Raw genomic sequence first — 7,399 nt, forward strand, 5'->3', positions numbered from 1 at the left:
TGAAACCCAGTGCTTGATTTTCTGCCTCATTAAAATGCCTTATGGATACTGGGATTTGAAACCACAGATTTAATTTCCTTTTGCTTTTTTTAGTTTACTTGATTTTAAAATGATGAGTGAAAACACTTTCCTCCAGGTTAATATAGTAAAATAAACTGGATACTTCAAATGTGTCAAATTTTCTCTCTTTAAGAGCACACTGGTTGCTCTGGACATTGATGAAAGGGAACTCATGGGTGGAGATGGGGGGAGGGGAATGGAGAGAGTGAGGGAACAGATGATATTATGTGAAAGGAAATGTACTTATGACCTGCCTTATGTAAAGGTAACCCTGTTGTATATCAACTCTAAAACAACAATACAGTAAAATTTTTGAAGCCTGAAAAACTCAGGTAAGAAAACAGTTTAAAAACAACTCTAATATATACTCACCATGCTTATTTGAATTATTGTAAGAGGCCATTATTAAAGTACTTAGAGTATTATATCATTTACCAGATACATAAACTATAATTGGCTGTATTTTAGGCATTCATGTTTTCTACGTATTTGTCTAAGCCAGATTACATAAACATATATTTAGATCAGGTGCAGTGACTCATTCTTGTAATCCAGCAACTCAGGAAGCAGATAGAAAGATCAAGGTTCAAGGCCATTTTGGAGGGCGGGGGGACAATTGTGAAATTATATCTGAAAAATATCTAAAGCAAAAGAGGCAGGAGGTGTGGCTCAAGTGGCAGAACACTTGCTTAACCAGCATTATGACTTGTTTTGCCAGCATTACACCCTGAATTCAAACCACAGAACAGAAAAAAATGAGATGTTTTCAAAAATATATAGGCAAATGTAAACAATGGCTATTTACCAGCTTTAAAAGCTAGAATCAAGTCATAGGCCCTTCAGATGAATGAATGAGTAAACCAGCTATAGCATTTTTATGCAATGAAATATAACACATCAACAAAAAGAAAGTAAGATGGTAAACAGGGAAAAACAAATTAGAGACAGTTTGATCATTCAGACAAAATATAGACAAGAAATATAGAAAACATAGTAAAAGGGAAACACGAATAAGTCCAAACATATGAATAAACAATCCATCTATGTTATTTATTAGGTACATATTTATGTATTTCCCCTCTGTTTCCAAGGAACAAAATAAATTTAAAAATAAAGAAATTCTGCTGGATGCTGGTAGTTCATTCCTGTAATCACAGCTACTTAGAAGGCTGAGCTCCAGAGGATTCAGATTCAAAGCTAGCCAGGATGAAAAGTCTCTGAGATGCCAACTCCAAAATAATCAGCGAAAAGACAGAACTGGATTTAAATGGTAGAGCAAATAAGCCAAGCAAGGGCAAGGTCCTGAATTCAAGCCCTGATATGCTCCTCCCCCCCCAATAAAAAAACTAAAAGGAATAAAGACAAATGCTTATGAACTGCAAGTAGATGCAAAAGCAACACAACCAGCTCCACTCATAATTCCTATTACTTTTTCCAATTCCATTACATGGTAAACAGCATCTTGTCATGTATTAACCTACTTAGAAAAGAATCTCTCTCTCCTCATTTAATATTAATTTCCTGAAGCTTTACGTCAGCCAACTGTAAAGGTTTCAGTGTCTCTACCAGTCAAATGACACAATGATCACAACAGTCGTTCTGTTATTCCCTACTTGGATTTATGGAGCATTGGCATCTGCTTCATTCTGGTATCCTTGGAAATTTCAGTGTCCTGATAGACTGAGTTCTTTCTTTACCAATTAAGGTGGATGGATTCTTAGTGAACCCATAGTCCTCTTCTCCAGGTGTTCATGTTTTACATAATTTCTCTTTCAGTCACAGGTGGAGTCTGTTACTTCCTTGTAACCCTTGGGACCTGGTCATGATGATGGAGTAGTGCTCTAGCTAACCTCTCCCTGTGCTAGTTTGGTGAAGAGTGGCCACATATTGGGGCTGTTCACAAGGCAAAGAACTACAGGCAGTTTCTATGAACTTGAGTGGGCTCAATGAAAGTGGAAGCCAGGGCCCTTACTCTTACAACTGCAAGGAAATGACTCCAATAACCTGAGCAAGCTTGTAAATAGATTTCTCAGCAGTCAATCCTCAGATGAGAACCCATGATTGCAGGTGTATAGGGCCCTAAAAAAGAGAATTTGATGAAGCAGTGTCTGGCCTTAAGACCCATGGAAACTCTGAGATAATGATTGCTGTTGTGAGCTACTAAGTTTGAGGTAATTTGTACCACAGTGGTAGATAATTAATACAATAATTTCCTTTTGCATTTCTTTCAGCACAACATCCCACTCTCCTTGTTTTACTCTGCACCTTGCTATTCCATGGAAACTAAAATTCCTCAAAGTTTTAACTCAACTATGTTTTTCCTTCTTTGTAAAAGTCTTCTTTAAAGGGGTTGTGCGAAGGGGTATTAATTTAATATTTTAGTTGATGTACACAATGCATCTTGAGCAGAATCCCTCCTTCCATCCCTCTCCACCCCTTTTTTATTTTAGCTCCATCCATGTCTTCAAATGTCCTAGCTCAGTTTTTACATAGGTACGTTAAGTATTATGGCTTCATTCATCCCTCATTTCTCTTTTCATTTGGCCATTCCACTCCTACTCATCTCCACCATCTCAGTAAAAACACATTTCCATTTTCTGACATTCAGTTTGCGGAACTCCTTGTTAATTTTTCAAAGGAGTTATATACTATAGCATCATATTATTTTTTCCATATATTCCAGATTTGCTTAACCTGTCTTGTATTCTCACTATTGATTCATGTACAGCTATCTTTTCTCATCTTGGCCAAGTCAAATCCCCAAAATGATCAATTCTAGTGTTGTATCAATATATCTACAGCTCAGTAAGTGAGTACAGAGGATCAAATCTGGACCAGAATATAAATAACAGGTTAAAAACTGTCTGTGCCGACACAGTATTTTCTACCTTATATTCTTAAATGAATTAGTCTAAGCAAAGAAACAATTATATATATAGTATATATTATATGTGATAAAATAAAAAATATATTTATATGAATAGGACTGTAGAGTCACCAGAAACATTATGTGTTTCTATCCCTGGAAACAGCTTTATTTAGAAAACCATCAACTGCAGGTAGCAAACTATAAATCTTATCATGTGTGCTAGGTGTATGCTCTACTACTGACTTAAATTCTCATTCCAGGATGTACATTTTTATAGCATGAACATCCTTCAACATCAGGGGATTCTATTCCATTGAATGGACACACTCAGTAAGAGTGCCTATTTGTCTATGTGAACAGACCATTCATTAGGTTAAATAATCAGATAAATGGCTGAAAACATTTGGATCTTATTAGAGTTTGCCTATTCTGTGAGAATATTCCAGTTCTACTATAAAGACCATAAACATTTTGCACTCCTCTCTCCGTCTTCGCTCCCCAATGTGTCTCAGAACACTCCAGCAACCTGTCAGCCACCAGCATCTTTTCCTTTTCTACTTTCGGGATGGCAAGTTTAATTAACTACTTTCTCCTCCTACCTTCATCTGCTCTCTGTGCAGTAATATTTTTCTTGTGATTATCCCAGCCCTCCTACTGATTCCATTAAAGTGTAAGCAGACATTTTCTGACTCAGATTTTTGGTTCCTCCTTTGTTTTTCCTGGCAGTTACAGTTCCCTTATTATATGGAACACCTACGGTAATTGCTGTTGCTTAAAAAAAAATCTGTAAGTTCTTTCCTGAATGCTATTAAGGCATACAGAAGGAAAAAAAGAGTTCACAAAACAGAGATATTACTTTTATTTATATTCTAGCATTCTCAGAGGGAGAAAAAAGGTAGAAAGCCTTTCACCCTGGTGTCTCATTAATTTTGACAACATCCCTAGAGGCAAGGAAGTGGGGAGAGCCATTATTCTTGTTATAGTGAAGAAAACACTGAAAAAAACCATTGAGGTTAGATACCTTGTTGAAGGTGACACACAGTTAGTGGGAGCCTGGAGGGTGGCAGCAGGTGGGGGTGTGGAGGGAGCAGGGAGGAACATATAGGCAACCATCAGGTTTCAGCCTCTTCATTCACCTTTTGTTGGTAAGCATCTGCATATAAAGTCCACTTTGCTTTTAACTGCTGCAGATAGTTCCCTCTACAATTTTTAAGAGAAAGGGGGCAATTCAATCCTCAATAATTCTCAGGCTACTCCCTCCCCCCCAGCCCCCCCCCGCCAAATCTCTTCATGTCAGATCCAGATCCACCAGTAGGAAGAGTTATACTTTTAAACAAAGTACAAAAGGCAAAAAAATAGCAACTAGGAAGGACTAGATGGCTAAAAATGTATGCTTTCTCCTCCTGCGCATCATTCAGAGGCTAAAAAACCTGACACCTACCTTTTCTCAGATTCCTTGGCAGTAATGGAGCATAATGCAAAACAAACAATGACAACCAGGTGATGGGAGGCAGAAAAAAAAAAGGAGGAAGATACCTCTAGGTTGCATCGTTTGCATGGTTGTGAGCAAACAGCTTACAAAGATGCATATTGTTTTGCAAGAAAATGCAGCACTCCCCATGTGTAGGGATGCTTAATCTGGCATTGGCTGTTCAGTTCTGCACTGAGGTATCTAGTAGCTTTTCTTAGCCATCTATCCCTATCTTAGCTTATCTATCCCTAGATGGCAGCCAAATGTCCCTATTTCCCACTTACGGTGCTTGGATGATCAAGCTGGAAAAAGTCAGGAACTTAGAAAGTCCATTGTTGTTTATTAAGTTTGCAGAAATTGGCAGTTTATCTTCTTAATGTGGTAGTGTCTCTGTAAAATAAAAACAAAAGCATGTTGAAGGTGTGTTGTTACCATTGGAGTGAATTTCTGAGCCTCATACCTGGGGTCAGATGCCTTGTCCATCTAGGTGGAAGTCACCATGAAAGCAGATGTAGTGTCTGCTTCTATATGTTAAGATGCTCCAGAATGGTCATTCATCTCACCAGGTTAGGCTAGGTTTAGGGCTAGTTCTAAGCAAGCAGCTAAATATAACTTATTGTCCCTCCCACAAACGGGTATGAATATAAGCTGTGTTCAGATATGGCTCTCAGAATCTTCCTGACCTACCATATAACTAGATTTGTATAAAAAACTCAGAGGTTAGTTTGGAATCTGGGAAATGCCTTAAAAGGGACTGCTACATTGATCCCTTGTCTGGAAAATACAAAGTCCTCAATACATGACATAGTGTCATTGTCAACATCACTGGTATAATCATCATCATCTGAAATCTCTCTTCCTTCATGCTCTAAGTGTCTTTTAACCTCAACAAAACATGATTTTTCCTTCTAAGAGTACCACCCTTCAGCTACACTTAAATCTTTGAGCTTATTTTTGCCATGTTTGTTCTGTACTAGTTAACCAGTCAAGAATATAAATTAAGTTTATTTTATTGCAAACAGTCACAACAAAATAGCCTGGAAGATCTTAGAGAAATGAGAACATATTATAGGGCTAGTTTAAAAAAACAGAAGGCAGAATGCATTTCAGCCTCTAGAAGTACTAGAATCCAGAAATATAATGCAATCAGGGAAATATGAAAAAGCAATATCTCTTTCTTCTTTCATTCTTGTCTCTGTGCAAACTTGATTCCTCGAGTCACCAATCAATGTGGCAGAATTTGATTTCTAATAGCCCTTACTTGTAGATTTAGTAAGTAGTGATTTTAAGAAGAAAAAATAAAGAAGACAAGGAGGAGGAGGAAGAAGAAGAGGAGGAGGAGGAGTTGAAGCAGTAGAAGAGGTATATAGTATATAGCTCTACATGTCATTTTGCAGTTTGCATTTCTTAGTGATTTTCCTTTTACCTTTTGCCCATATTCACCTTTTCCACAGAGCCTTCTTACAATTTCCATTTGAAAATATTTCCTAGCTTTGGCTTACTTTATTGGGCTTCCAATGGACCCTATCCTTTACCATTGTGTGAAAGACAAGAAGTCTGATGAGGGAAGAGAGGGAAGATTCCAATGCCACCATTTGGAGAGGAGGGAAGCAAGGAGAGACCCATGCTTGTTTTGTTACTGGGTTGTTTTTCTTCAAGGGGGGAGGGGTGGAGAGAGAAAGAGAGAGAGATTTATTAGTAGCACAGGGAAATAAGAAAAGTGATAGTATTAACAAAAGAAAGGAATGAGGAAAATAAGAGCACCAACTCACTAATACTTATTCTGTAATTCTAGAAGCAGAATACTCATTATGATTTCTGACATACTTGAAAATGATCTAAAACTAAAATAAAGTTAAACCATGTATTCTGGCTCACATCCGTATTCCTAATGACTTGGGAGGCAGATAGAGGGAAGATTGCAACTCAAGGCCAGACTGGTACAGGCAAAAATGTTAACAAGAATCCATCACAAAAAATAAGTTTTGTGCCAGGCACCCGTGGCTCACACCCGTAATCCTAGCTACTCAGGAGACTAAGATCTGGGGATCATGGTTCAAAGCCAGCCCGGGCAAGAAAGTCCATGAGACTCTTATCTCCAATTAACCACCAGAAAACTGGAAGTGGCACTGAGGCTCAGGTGGTAGAGAGCTCACCTTGAAAAATATTGTTTTAAAAAATAAGCTTTGTGTGATGGCACATGCCTGACATGCTGGTTACTCAGGAGACATAGACAGGAGCACAGTGGAATGAGTCCAGTCCTGGGCAAAAACAGTAGGCCTTAGTGGGAATTTAACTAAACTAAAAAGGGCTATAGCCATGATTCAAATGGCAGAACATCTGAGCAGCAACTGAAAGACCCTGAGTTCAAACACAGTACTGCCAAAACAAAAGACTTAAGACTTATTTCTCTACATCTTATATAAGCATAATGATGATAATATTACAATTATAAGCAATTACTACATGCCAAGCACAATGCTCAGTGTTTTACAAGGATTATGACCTCATTTAATCCTGCAATAATACTATGGGTAAGTACTATTATTACACCGATTTTACAGATTAGAGCATGTAAGGGCTAAGTACTTTGCTCATGATTTCCAAACTAATAAACAGGCTGATTTCTAAAACCATACTCAAAGCCAATAAGCTATAATTCCTCTCTACTTTGAGATTTGCCTGGAAGGCATTATAATTTCAAAAATATAAGTCACAGAATATACTAAAAATGATGTTTCCTATTTATTACTATTATTATTGTTAATAATAATTTGTGTGTGCTGGTCCTGGGGCTTGAACTCAAGCCATAGGTGCTGTCCCTCAGCTTTTATGCTGAAGGTCGATGCTCTACCACTTGAACCACAGCTCCACTTCCAGCTTTTTTTTTTTGGGTCCGGTCCAGGGGCCTGAACTCTGGGCCTGGGCACTGTCCCTCAGCTCTTCAGCTCAAGGCTAGCGCTCTACCACTTGAGCCACAGCACTACTTCTGGCTTTTT

Source organism: Dipodomys ordii, unplaced genomic scaffold (genome assembly GCF_000151885.1).
Source record: "Dipodomys ordii isolate 6190 unplaced genomic scaffold, Dord_2.0 Scaffold70, whole genome shotgun sequence".
Lineage (NCBI taxonomy): Eukaryota > Metazoa > Chordata > Mammalia > Rodentia > Heteromyidae > Dipodomys > Dipodomys ordii.